Source organism: Leptodactylus fuscus, chromosome 3 (assembly GCF_031893055.1).
Source record: "Leptodactylus fuscus isolate aLepFus1 chromosome 3, aLepFus1.hap2, whole genome shotgun sequence".
Lineage (NCBI taxonomy): Eukaryota > Metazoa > Chordata > Amphibia > Anura > Leptodactylidae > Leptodactylus > Leptodactylus fuscus.
Genome location: NC_134267.1, coordinates 173259275 through 173273298, shown reverse-complemented (window position 1 = coordinate 173273298; position 14024 = coordinate 173259275).

The window sequence follows — 14024 nt, the reverse complement described above, 5'->3', positions numbered from 1 at the left end:
GGTCTTTGAGGAAAGGGCAGCCAAGACATTACCACCACATCGCACCTATGATTGCTCAATTAAATTTATACCAAATGCAGTGTTACCCAAGACAAGGTTGTACAATCTCACTATTCCGGAGAGGGAGGCGCTCAAAGAGTATATTGAGGGGAGTCTAGAGGTGGGGCATATTCGCCCATCTAAGTCCCCAGTAGCAGTGGGGTTTTTCTTTGTAAAGAAGAAAGATGGAGGGTTGCGCCCTTGTTTGGATTTTAGGGAGATTAATAAAATCACGGTGCGGAATCCCTATCCCATCCCGTTGATCTCGGATCTTTTCAGCCAGATTACGGGAGCTCGCTGGTTTAGTAAAATAGATTTACGTGGGGCGTATAACTTGCTGAGAATCAAGAAGGGGGATGAGTGGAAAACAGCGTTTAACACACCCCTAGGACACTTTGAGAATCTGGTGATGCCTTTCGGTCTAACCAATGCGCCCGCGTTTTTTCAGAATTTTATTAATGATGTACTAAGTGCCGTCATAGGGAGGGGGGTTGTGGTCTATCTGGACGATATACTCATTTACACCCCGGATTTGGAGACTCATTGGGAGAGAGTGAGAGAGGTTTTAAATCTCCTGAGGGTTAACCAATTAAGTGCTAAGCTGGAGAAATGTGTGTTCGCGGTCAATAAATTATGTTTCCTTGGCTATATCCTATCGGACAAGGGGTTCGAGATGGACCCTGAGAAGGTCAGGGCAGTCTTGGAGTGGCCGCGACCTGAGAACCTAAAGGCGGTCCAACGGTTCTTGGGATTCTCCAACTATTATCGCCAGTTTATTAAGGGATTTTCTGAGGTTGTGAAACCTATCTCGGACTTGACTAAGAAGGGGGCTGACTGTGCTAAGTGGTCGCCAGAGGCGCTAGCCGCGTTTGAAGAATTGAAGAAGCGATTCTCCTCCACTCCCATTTTGAGACAGCCGGATGAGAGGTTGGCCTTCCGAGTGGAGGTGGATGCCTCCTCGGTGGGGGTGGGTGCAGTACTTTCTCAGGAGTTCGAGGAGGGTACGCATCCCTGTGCCTTCTTTTCTAAGAAATTCTCTGCCTCTGAACGGAATTATGACATCGGAGATAGGGAACTACTGGCAATAAAACTAGCGTTCGAACATTGGCGTCATTTCCTGGAGGGGGCCAGAAGGCCAGTCCAGGTATTTACCGATCACAAGAATTTGGTTTATCTTGGGTCGGCGAAGAGATTAAATGCACGGCAGGCCAGATGGGCTCTATTTTTTGCGCGGTTCCATTTTACCGTGACTTATGTGCCGGGTTCAAAGAATGTTAAGGCTGATGCTTTATCCCGGTATATGTCGACCGAGGAGGAACGAGAGGCGCCTGCCACTATTCTTGGGGATGGAGTGGTGGTAGCAGTATTGGGCACGAAATTGGAGAAGGCCTTGATCGAAGCGCAACACGCTGCACCTTCCAAGATACCTAGAAACAAGCTGTTTGTCCCAACTACTCTCCGACAAAGTCTCCTGAGGGAGTGTCACGAGTCGGTTCTTGCTGGTCACCCGGGGGTTTCAGAGACCATGAGATTGGTGTCTAGGAATTTTTGGTGGCCAGGGTGGAGTAAGGATGTCTTGCAGTTTGTTCAAAATTGTTCGGTCTGTGCAAGAGCCAAGGCGTCGCATACCCGTCCCCACGGTCTTCTACATCCGTTAGAACCTCCTAAGGCACCTTGGACTCATCTGTCTATGGATTTCATCACGGGCCTTCCAGTGTCTAAGGGTTTCACGGTCATTTGGGTAGTCGTTGACCGCTTCACGAAAATGTGCCATTTGATCCCGTTTTCCAGGCTGCCATGTGCCAAGACACTATCAGGGGCATTTATTAAAGAAATTGTAAGGTTGCATGGTCTTCCTGAGGAGATCGTTTCGGACAGGGGTCCGCAATTTGTGGCTAAATTCTGGCGGGCTTTTTGCAGCAGGTTGGGAGTTACACTGTCGTTTTCCTCCGGGTTTCACCCGGAGTCTAACGGGCAAACAGAGAGGAAGAATCAGGATGTGGAACAGTTTTTGAGGTGTTTTGTTCGAGAGAATCAGAATAATTGGGCTGACTTTCTTCCTCTGGCAGAATTTTCCTTAAACAACCATGATTCCAACGCCACAGGTACCACACCTTTTTTTTGCTCCAGTGGTAGACATCCTGTTTTCGGAGTATTTTCTTCCATTTCGTCCCCAGTTCCGGAGGAGGAGCTATTTTCTAAAAAGCTGCAAGGGGTATGGTCCCGTATCCGAGAGAATCTGGTGCGGGCGTCGCACCAGGCTAAGGTCCAGGCGGATAGGAGGAGAGGAGAGTTGCAGTTCTTCCCTGGTGAGATGGTTTGGTTGTCCACCAAGAATATCAGGTTGAAGGTTCCTAGCAAGAAGCTGAGTCCCAGGTTTGTGGGTCCTTTTAAGATCATCAAGATGGTAAATGAAGTGGCGGCGCAGCTGCAACTACCTAAAAGGTGGAAGATAAACCGGGTGTTCCATGTCTCCTTGTTAAAGAAGGCCAAGAAGGGAACGTCTCCAGTTAAAGTTCCACCAGTTTCTGAGTCCGGGGAGTATGAGATATCCCGAGTTCTGGATAGCAAATATGTTCGGGGGAAGCTACGGTATCTGGTGGCATGGAAGGGATACGGTCCTGAAGATAATTCTTGGGTTCTGGAGTCGGATATGTCAGCCCCCAGACTCGTGGAGAAATTCCACAAGGAGTTCCCGAAGAAGGATGCTCCTAGAGAATCCGGAGTCTTCTCCTTGAGGGGAGGATCCTGTTAGGAGTATTTTGTGTCGTGGGTATTGGTGCACACCTTCTGACTTGCTCGCAAGCACTGTTGGTAGGCAGCTTGATTTCCTGGTTAATTAGTCTGTCTTCCCATTTGCACCTGGGAGGAGTGGTCTCTACTCTGTATTTAAACCCATGCCTCCCATGGTTCTGTGCTGAGTGTCGCTTTTACAGAGCTAGGCCTTAGCAGGAGGAGTAGGTGGTTATCTTGGATAGAGGAAGTTCCTTGGTTGGTTTTTGGGAGGTTTTGGGTGAACAAGTTGGTGTGTGTGTTTTCCCTTCTGTGTTCACCAATCCTCCCTCTGTGTATAATTGACTGTGTGAGTGAATTGCCTTATCCTTTGATTTCTACTCAGTTTCCCTGTGTTTGTTTCCTAGTGTATGGTTCCTTCCCATATTGGTTTGGGGAATTCTTTCCTACATGTTTCCTGTGTGCTGCTTGTGTTGTTAGTCAGCGCACACCCTTGTCAGTCCCTGTCAGTAGCAGCTTCACTTGTTCGTTAGGGGTGACCCCCTTTAGTCTCCAGTCCCTAGAGATCTTATAGGGCATTCCTTCTCCCACTTCCCTCTAGGCCTACGGTGTCAGTGAGAGAGGAGCTGTCGGGGTCAGGCTTAGCCTGAGAACAGCCGACCTACACCCGTGAGGCAGGGACCGGGTTAGCTAGTGGGAGTAGCGCAGGGCGAGATTTCCTACTGCTATCCCTTAGCCCCGTTGCAGCTACCTGGACTGACATAACAGATAGACTCAATACACACAATAAACAATGCTTGCCCTACTATGACCCTATTAATGTGCAAAGACCTAATGACAACTTATTAGCCCAACTCAGGGCCACCACCCTATGTAGCAGGTGTCCCTGACTGGAACCTTACCCTCCCTAATAGAGACAATGTGGAATAAATAGAAGAGGTGCAATTAAAAACAGAGCCCCTAGTATACTGTAAAGTATCAAAACTCCAATTATGTATGCAAACATGCATTTATTTATGCAGTATACTAAGGCGCTCTTTTTTTAATTGCACCTGTCGGATTACCAATTGCACTGTGCTTGGATTACCAGTTACATACAATAAGACATGTGGATATACCAGGTGTATGTTTTTTATGATCTATGATTTTATGGGGGGGTTTTGTGTTTCTGATTACATAACTTTTTATATTACCTTTATACAGTATATTAATTTATTGGGTACTATTCCGTTATCGGGCCAGCAGCAGCGCATTTCAGCACCAGCTTTCGGGACAGCAGTTCAGTTCAGCAGCGGGAATTACAATGACATCCGAGGACTGCTGGCCCGATGCTTGTGCCCAGTAGCCAGTACATCAATGACCCCCCCTCCATCTCCTCCTCCTTCCAGTGCTGCCCCCCAGCTCTCCTTACATCTACCCCGTACCCTCTCCCCGCCACATGACTAAGCCGATGCTGGCCCGATGATAGAGGCCGTGCTTGTGTGTAGTAGGCAGTACATCGATCGATGCCCTCATCCTCCTCTTCCTTCCAGTGCTGCCCCCCAGCTCTTCTTACATCTGCCCCGTACCCTCTCCCTGTAATAGGCCTCACCGTAAATCTTGAGCAATGAATGCTACTAGATAGCCGCCGGACGCTGCAGAAAGTTTGTCCCTCCGGCTCGCTGTAGCTCACCGTTCCTATAGTCGGCGTGTTTCTTGTCAGGGCCTGGATTGAGCCCCGGTGTCTTTCCTTTCGGTCTCGGTACTAGCGCTGAGGTGAGGCCTAGTCGTGTGGCGGGGAGAGGGTACGGGGAAGATGTAAGGAGAGCTGGGGGGCAGCACTGGCAGGAGGAGAAGGATGGGGGAGGGGGGTCATCGATGTACTGGTTACTGGGCACAAGCATCGGGCCAGCAGTCCTCGGATGTCATTGTAATTCCCGCTGCTGAACTGCTGTCCCGAAAGCTGCTGCTGAACTGCGCTGCTGCTGGCCCGATAACGGAATAGTACCATTTATTGATTACATTTTTATGGTTAGGTCATCATCATGAAAAAACAATGGACAACCCCTTTAACCTACCATCCTGTATGGATTGTCATATGTCTTAGTCCATCCACGACTATAGGTCCTGGGAATAACTAACAGGTAGGGCTGGATACAGGTTAAATGAATCAGTGCTTCTACTCTTTGCTAAAGGAGGTCTATTTGCTGTGTTGGCTATTCTGAATCCAGAGCACACAAGATATGTCAACACAATTAGATCGCCCGACTCCATCCCATAATATATTACGTAGACTGTACCTGTCCAGATAGGCAGGAAGTGTATGACTATGCATTAATCATTTGTTATTCAAAGTATCTGGCACAAAGTTGAATTTCTCCTGTCAAGACAGCGGAGAGCTCAGATTACCGAGCACTTGAGTCATCTTGTCAAGGCATGTCTACGAATCTTTGTAATTGGCTCAGCTCCTCCGCACCTTTACTGGACAGTTGTATTACAACACTTGTCTATTCAATGGAAGGTCTGTGAACAAATGTAAATGTGCAGTGATATAAAACAAAGACAAATACAGTTACAAAGACAAGGGGATTTACAAGAGACTGAAGGCAGTTACTCAATTAAAAGCCATGTGACATTTGCATTATTAAAGACCTTTTACTAGAAAGCTTATCTGTCATTGTGTCAGTACATTTGTCTGTATCATCTCTAAGTACAGTACTCTCCAAGTGACTTGATAAAACATTTGCTATTTACTAACAGGATCTGATCCAATTTTACAAAATAAGTAACTATTATGGGACTCGTATCTAGTTAAGAAATGTATAAACTAAACAATTAGACTTTGCATATAATCACCTTGGCTATACAACTAGAGCTGAATTCACACAAGGCACCATCATGCCTGTACTAGTCCCATATTTTGCATATAAAACAAATGTTTAAGGGGCCAAACATGCAAAAAACTTGACTGGACATGCTCTAGGTCCCCCACCCCCACAAATCAGGATTTGTCATACACATTAGATGGTAAGACAGTCATTTATCTAATGTATATGACAACCTTTAGTAAGTGATATGTGAATGGCTATAATTTTAACATCAGCATCTAGCAGCTGCTATGGGACCCAGCAACTAAGGAGACCCATTTTTCCTGAGAATTAGGCTAGGTTCACATCTGCGTCGGAGTCTTCATTGGAGACTCCGCCGCAAAATACGCTGAAAATCATCAGAGAGAAACGCCTGCAAGTGGCATTATTCTAATTACTTTCATCATATGCTACAATGTGATATTTGTGTGTTATCCCTGTGCTATGATGTCATAGTGGACATTACCTTAGCACTTTGACATCACAGTGTTTCTTATCCATATACTATCATATAATTAATCCTGATACTGTGACATCTCTGTGCGCATTATCCCAGTACAGTGAAATAACTGTGCGCATTATCCCTGTACTGTGACATCACTGTGCGCATTATCCCTGTACTGTGACATCACTGTGCGCATCATCCCTGTACTGTGACATCACTGTGTATATTATCCCTGTACTGTGACATCACTGTGCGCATTATCCCTGTACTGTGACATCACTGTGCGCATTATCCCTGTACTGTGACATCACTGTGCGCATTATCCCTGTACTGTGACATCACTATGCGCATTATCCCTGTACTGTGACATCACTGTGCGCATCATCCCTGTACTGTGACATCACTGTGCGCATCATCCCTGTACTGTGACATCACTGTGCGCATTATCCCTGTACTGTAACATCACTGTGCGCATTATCCCTGTACTGTGACATCACTGCATTGTGCATTATCTAAGCCCTAATTCAAAATAACAATATCATCAATGTACCCTGTAACATATTTGGGGACACTGTCCAAATGAAGAAGGTAGGACTGGTCACAAAAGAGACTACTTGATAATATGATTAGCATGTAGATGTATGATATTTGTGGTTTTGGAACAATGGTAAAAATTTGCTATTTGAAAGCTCCAAAATTCTTGCTCAATTTAATGCACATTATTCATATGCCACATTTATAAAGATGTTTAGTTAAGTTGTGCACTCATTTAAGGAGAGGTTGTGGCATACCTGGAAGGAGAAGCACTGTAAGATTTAGGGCTAGTTCACACGGGGACATGGAGGCGGATTTTGACAGCGGAATCCACGTCATAATCCGCCTTGATATAATGCTAGTCTATGTAGAGGGCTAGCTCTTTTTTTTTCGCTAGCGTTTCTTAACGCTAGGCGAAAAAAGAAGCGAGCTGCCCTTTCTTCAGGCGGAAGCCGCGGTGGGCTAGCGGCAGCACCCTCCGGTTTCAGCTCATTCATTTGACCCGGCTATGGAGGGGAAAACCGCGACTGCAATGGTTGTGGCAGGCGGGTTTTGACCCGAGAGTGACGCAGCTCCCACCCACACAACCCCCGTGTGAACGAGCCCTTAGAAAATTGTGCTGAAATCTTGGTTTGGTTTTTTGGTTTTGTATTGTCTTAAGTGAACCAAACAAGTAGTGGCATAAAGTTAGACAAAAGGCATCTAAAGATGTGCCAAATGTATCATATTCCCCAAAGCTTATAAACCTCTTCTATAAGTCGCAAACTACACCCTATCATTAGTAGAGATAGTTTCATTATGGTTTTTGTTGTTTTAGCTTTGTCTAAGTTTGATAACACAAGCGTACATCAAGAGGAGGGCCCGTTTCAAATTTGCAGTTGGACTCCACCTCTGTCAATATGTATTAATAAAATCTACACAAACATAGCAACAATAGAGTATTTGACTAAATAATGTTATGTCAAAATCTTCACGTTATGTACTGCCAATAAAGATTACAAAGAAAATGACTGTTACTATAGCTCCATGTGGGCTGATCATGTGGCAATGTATGGCCAAAACCTCACCTTCATCAGGTACCTTTTTATCTGGAGCATTGAAATATAAAGTCTGTACATAGTAAGTGGTGCCCATCTTCAGCATCTTCTAATCCATATATATCTGAATAACCAGCATGTAAAGATACCATTTTGATTGGCTGTGTTTCTTTTTATTGCAAAATCAGCTCATTGCCAGGGGTGTCAGAAGTTGGATCCATAGCTGCAGTATGACAGGGGATGTCTGTGCTGAGATAACCCATTTAACTGATATATTGTAAACTAATATGAACTGGTTAAATAGGGAAGTACTTTTGCATGTTTTTAGTTTAAAAAAAAAAAAAAATCGACCTATGACCAATAAGTAGAGGGCAAGTAAACATTTTTGTTTTCATGTCATATGTTTCCAAGTAATATCATATGGTAAGTAGAAATGTGATAACTTAAAAAAACAAAGGCATTATTTTTGTCTTTACTCCAAGTCTGACCTGTATAAAAGTTATCATCTGTAAAGGTCACAATAGGATTAGAGGCTGCAAATTCCAGGGCTGTACAGATGTTTGGCTGCCACAAGAACCCTACTGTTTCCTTTATTGCTTCAGGTATGATAACATCCCTGTGGCTTTTGATCCCTGTACAGTCTGGGTGTGGATCCAACCAACATATGGCCATACAGAGTTGCCAAGGTAATGAACCTCAGTAAACAAACATCTTTAATGCAATTTACAGCAAAAGTCTCAACTGTTCACAGGATTATCTCCTATTTATGTGACAGTTTCCTTATTGGATTGTAGTGTACAAAAGGGTTAGACTTCATACCTTGTTGTTAGATTCCATTAGCAAGTCATTGCTATGGTATGAGTAACCACACACCTATAGATCTGTTAAGACAACGTTACATGGGCCACTGCTAAGGTGAGATGAGCGCCGATCAATAATATAACACATCAATGGTGCTCATTTGTATTGGCCTTTAAACTCTCTGATGCAAACTGTACCGAGGAAGGAACGATCTCTACTGCGATTATAAGTCTCCTCTTCCAATATACCCAAGTATAAAAATACACATGTATAGATAACATTTGTTTTTGAGTCCTTGCCTTCCAAATCCCAAAACTTTTTTTTTTTTTTTTTTAATTTTCTCTTCACAGGGCCATATGAGGCCTTAATGTTTGCGGGACAAATTTCACTTCATAACGGTACTATTTAATATTCTGTCCAATGTAGTGGAAAGCTGGAAAAAGAAATTGGAATGGGATGGTATTGGAGAAAAACTGCCTATATGCGACTTTCTTATGGGTTTCTAATGCCTTGCAATATACTGGAAGTTCTATTGCATACTGTAATAGAACATAATGCCAGACAAGCCTGGTGACTATGGTGGCTGCTCAGCTACTGAATGGCCGCCATATTTAAATACCGGATATCTGCCATAATACTATAACATATGCCGCGAAGGGGTTAAGGTTGTATTGATATTATACTATTTCACTAAGAACTATAGTATACTTCCAGACAGTGCCAAACAACTACAATGGTGGAGCAGTGAATATTCCGTTTTCTGCTTTACCATTCGGCCCCCGTCTCTGCACCCAGGGTCTTGAGTGCAATAGGCACAATCTAGTGCAGAGAGAGAAGTAGATAGCAGGGAAACAGGGCAAGGTTTATATTATTTACTGTATTTGATTCATTATAATGTGGACAACAGGAGGAGACAATATACATACATGGACCAGCATTCCTCCCAACCGTTCCAGATTTAGCGGACAGTTCTGGGTTTTATGTCTTGTCCCGCTGTCTCAGTAAGGGAGATATTTCCCGGCTTCAACTCTTCTGCATCCTTCACCATTCCTCTCCTGTGTGGTCCAGGAGCTTTACGCGCAATGTGATGATATCACTCACATCACACCTTCAGCTCCCTGAAGCCTCCGAAACTTCAGACAAAGCAGCAGGGAAAGTGAGAAGAGGCAAGTATTAGTTTTATTAATTATAAAATTACACAAATAGAAAAAAGAATAGCCTAGAATCCAAGTCACAAAAAGGCGTGTAACCATTTATATGCATCCAAACATGAATATGTGCAATCATACTGCAGTATATTAACAACATGCAAAATAAAGGATACTAATATGATAAAATGATCACCACCTACAATTATATGGAGCCCTCTTATCGTAAGAATGAATAATAATTATATGATGAATGACAATAATAAAGAAGGACTAAGAGTGTGTACTCATATCAGTTTCATAGTAAACCATACATGTACCCAAATATCCAAAGATCGTGCAAAATTCACTTAAGATAGGCACATATGGAAATAAAGTCCCATTGCAAAGTATGAACTATACTGACCAAGTGTAGACCCTGGGAGACACTGGAGCACTGGGACAGGTGAGTATGTTTTTTTCTTTTTTTCACCTTCCTCTGCCTCCTTGCCAAAAACTGTATATCCCAAGCAACTCCTTTAAACCACAAAAACAAACAGTATGTATTTTCTGTTCATAAATTGATGAACTAGAAAAAATGAGGACATTGTAATGCTGGCCATACACTTTAGGTAACTGTTGGATGAACGTTTGTTTGGCTGACAGGTAGTCCCCTTGAACCAAAGGGAGAGAAGAATAAGTTGCTGTCAGAGCCATGGGAACACAGGATTGGGTGTTTTAAGATACAACATGATCACTTTCTTATTTCAACATCAAATTTATTTATACATGGACACCTTAAAGGGGTTCCCTGGTGTATGAAAACCTATTTTCAGCTACTATAATAGAATATTCTGGGTTCATCTTTCTAGAGGACTTGGTATTTCTGTAAATGACTTGGAGATCTCATGTTTTTAATAGGCATCGTGTAATACTTCATTAACCCTCTGGTGGTGCTGCATGGAATTGAATACTTTCACCTAGGTTGCCTAGAGATTACATCTGATTGCGAGGGTACAGTAGCAGAACACCTAGTGATCAGCTTATTTACAGGAAGTACTCTTCACACAAAAAGGTCCAAGGAGATCCGATTTTATGATTAACTAAATGTTTAAAAGGAGTTTTCCAGGACCATGCTATTGATCACCAACCCTATTGGTGATTGTTTGAAGAGGTTGCAGCGTTCAGCTTTCACTTCTCCGGCCACTGATGTCACACTTATGGCCGATATGAGCTTTTTGCAGTTTTTAGTCCCATTTAAAAGGAAACCTGTCAAATGAAAAATGCAGTACAATCTGTAGATAGGGCCCCTTCACACGGAGTTTACGCGCGCTCTCATTGAAGTGAATGGGATGTGTTTTGAAGCGCTCGTGTATACGTATCTGAATCAGCGGAGCGTAAACTCTGTATGAAGGGGCCCTTAGCATGATATAGAGCAAGTAGCGTTCAGCAGCGTGATGTATAGGTTTGTAGGAAAAGATTCAATATAAATTTTCATTTATTCATTGTAATCTCTGCTCTATGCTGAGAAATCCTATCAGTGACTGACTGCCATCTCATATTTATGAAGAGGAGATCCTTGACGTTACAAAGGAGCAGAGATTTTAATGGAAGCATAAAGAATTATATTTAATCTTTCCCCACCAAATTGTGTCAATCTGGAAAGCTCCTCCTCCATGTGACAGTTTGACTTTAAAGGGATTGTCCAGGATAACCACTCTTTTTAATATGAGGTCAGGGAAAATGAAAAAATAAATAAAAAAAACATACTCCTCTGTCCCAGGTGCTCCAGTGTCTCCCAGTGCAGTCCGTTTCTGCTGCTCTAGTGTTTTCGTCTAACAAAAGAATAGCCCGGACTTCCATTGGCAGAAAACACTGGAACACCAGGACCGTTTTTTGTTTTTTTTTCTTCCCCCATCTTTCCAGGCCTCATAATAAAAAAAAAAGTGCTTATCATAGACAACGCCTTTAATTATATAGGCTGCAGTACTAGTTGTAGCCACTATACAATGTATGGTGTTGTAAGTAAAACTTTTAATAAATATCAATAAAACGGACAGCATCGTTTTTATTCCCTCCCCCCCCCCCAAAAAAAAAAAAAAAGGAATAAAATGTGGGGTGACTAAATATATTCATTATAACGAGAGGGTAACAAACATAACTCGTCACCCCACATTTTATTCCTTTCTTTTGGGGACTAATATCGATGTTGTCTGTTTTATTAATATTTTTTATTTACTGCTTCAGTGATTCCTCTCCTAGTTGAGTAAATACCCGTCAGTGATTTATATAATGTATGGTGTTGTGGTTGATATGCAGTGAAAAAACTATAGCACTCATTTGAACATCACAGACTTCGTCTCTTCAAGAAGATGACCATTCGTGGTGTCAGGTGTTGACCATATTGATCTGATACAAAGGATCTAAAATATTTAGTATTCTGGCATCATTCACTGGAGCACTACTCTTGCCCCTCATACCCCAGCCATCTTCTGCCTGCAATACCCTGTGCAGGGGGGGTTGATCCCTCTTGAGTGTCAGGTGTAATGCTCACACAGTTGGAGGCCCAACCCTCAGTGCGCCAACTGACTCATTTGAATATCAGTTCAAAGTTCTTGTTTTTTTCTTACAAAAGTTACATATATATAAGTAACATAAGTCAAGGTAGCATCTGAAAATACCTAGAGGATCTGGTAGACTCCCTTTTAACAGGCAAAGATTTTGTTTACAAGCAATGTACATACAGTATATTAGTGGGAGCTTTAACACTAGCTTAAAATAATAGTTAAGCTTTAAAATAGTAACCTAGAACCAGAATTTTGTTAATTATGGCCTTGTGAAGCAAACCTAACCCCTCCTAAAACCCCAAATACCCTATTATTATGTTCTTATTAACTGGTCTTATATATCTGTCCCCTACTATCAGAGCATGTCTTATGTTATTATTGGCAGCTTTTTGCCAAGGTACAGTTACATAACATAGTAATAATGTATTACTACGGTAGTAGGAGGAAAGAAAAAATATGCATCAATTGTATACCTTGCAGAATATTGTATATGGAGCCTACGTCATTTTCTCATTGACAATTCCCTGTATTCTACAGCTGTTATTTATTATCCACATAAAATTAATCTGGCAGCAGTTAAATGATGCAAGCAAGCGTTGGATTATCATAATTTCAGTTTATCGAATCCTAGATTAAAAGAAAAGTTTTAAAGGGGTTTTCCCACCACATTGTTAGGATAAACCTTCATTTCTAGTTCAGTGGAGTCTGACTACATGTACCCTACGTGCGGGGAATGCTAGTGCAGCCCTAGTTAGTTGAATGGGGTTGTGTTGCAGTTCCCTGTACAGAACATGGTTGGAATTGTTGTTGTGCAGGCAAACACTTTCATTCTTAAAAGTGCAGGATGACCTTTTGTCAGGCAATAGGACTTCAAAAACAACAGATACCTGATGGAACTTTTATGAAGCTCCTGAGCCAGTGCAAAATTTGTAATGGGGTTCCCTACCTATCTTGTGCTATATAGAATAGTGGTATATTTTATGTGGCTGGGGGATCTTTGGGGCCCCTCCAACTACAGCTGTGCCCTTAAGTCAATGAGGTCTCTCAGGATCCATTGTTATCTGTTATTAGACAGATCTCTCCATATTTTCTAATCTGTCCTTCTTGTTGTGCGAAGGACCATAAAAATGGATTAAGAACATCATCCATCCTAAATTCAAACAGTTCCCGCTAAATCTGAAGCTGGCAACATCTTCGAAAAAAAGGGAGCCATTTATATGTTTTGAAAAACACAATGGTGAAAAAAAACCCTAAGTGGTCATATTTATCTTTCCAATCTTTTCGATCCTGTTTTGCCACTTTTTGCTCATATGGAGTCTCAACTCAAACATATGACCTCTTCAAGCAGTCACCAATTGTAGCGTATAGTTGTAATCCCAGGAGCAGCAATTATGGCGATCAGTGGGACATTAGGTCGCATTGTGAATAGAAACAGCGAGGGATCAACACGTTTATTATGGCTTCCTTTATTTGATGGAATTCTCTGCTACTTTTTAAATAAAATATCATTGGATGGGCAACTCCTTTAAGTCCCTGTGCTTTTTGTTGCTGCTTCAAATTTTCCTTGTTTATTGTTATATCTGTTTCTGGGAAAGCTGGGTGACAACCAATGTGTTCATTAGGAGTCGTGCATGGACTGGTCCACAGGTGAAAAGATGAATCTACTGGTGGGCCCCTGAGCCATGTGGGCCCACAGCTCACATGGCACACTAAACATTGTACTCCATTAAGCTACTTATACCCATCAGTGCAAGTTACTACTAAAACATACATTTATGTCGGCGATATTTTAGGGCTTTGTGAATGTCAGGTATAGTGAGCCCCCAGAATGAATTTTACTGGTGGGCTGTAGGTACCCCAATACAACAATGTAAAATTCTCTGCTTTCCTATAAA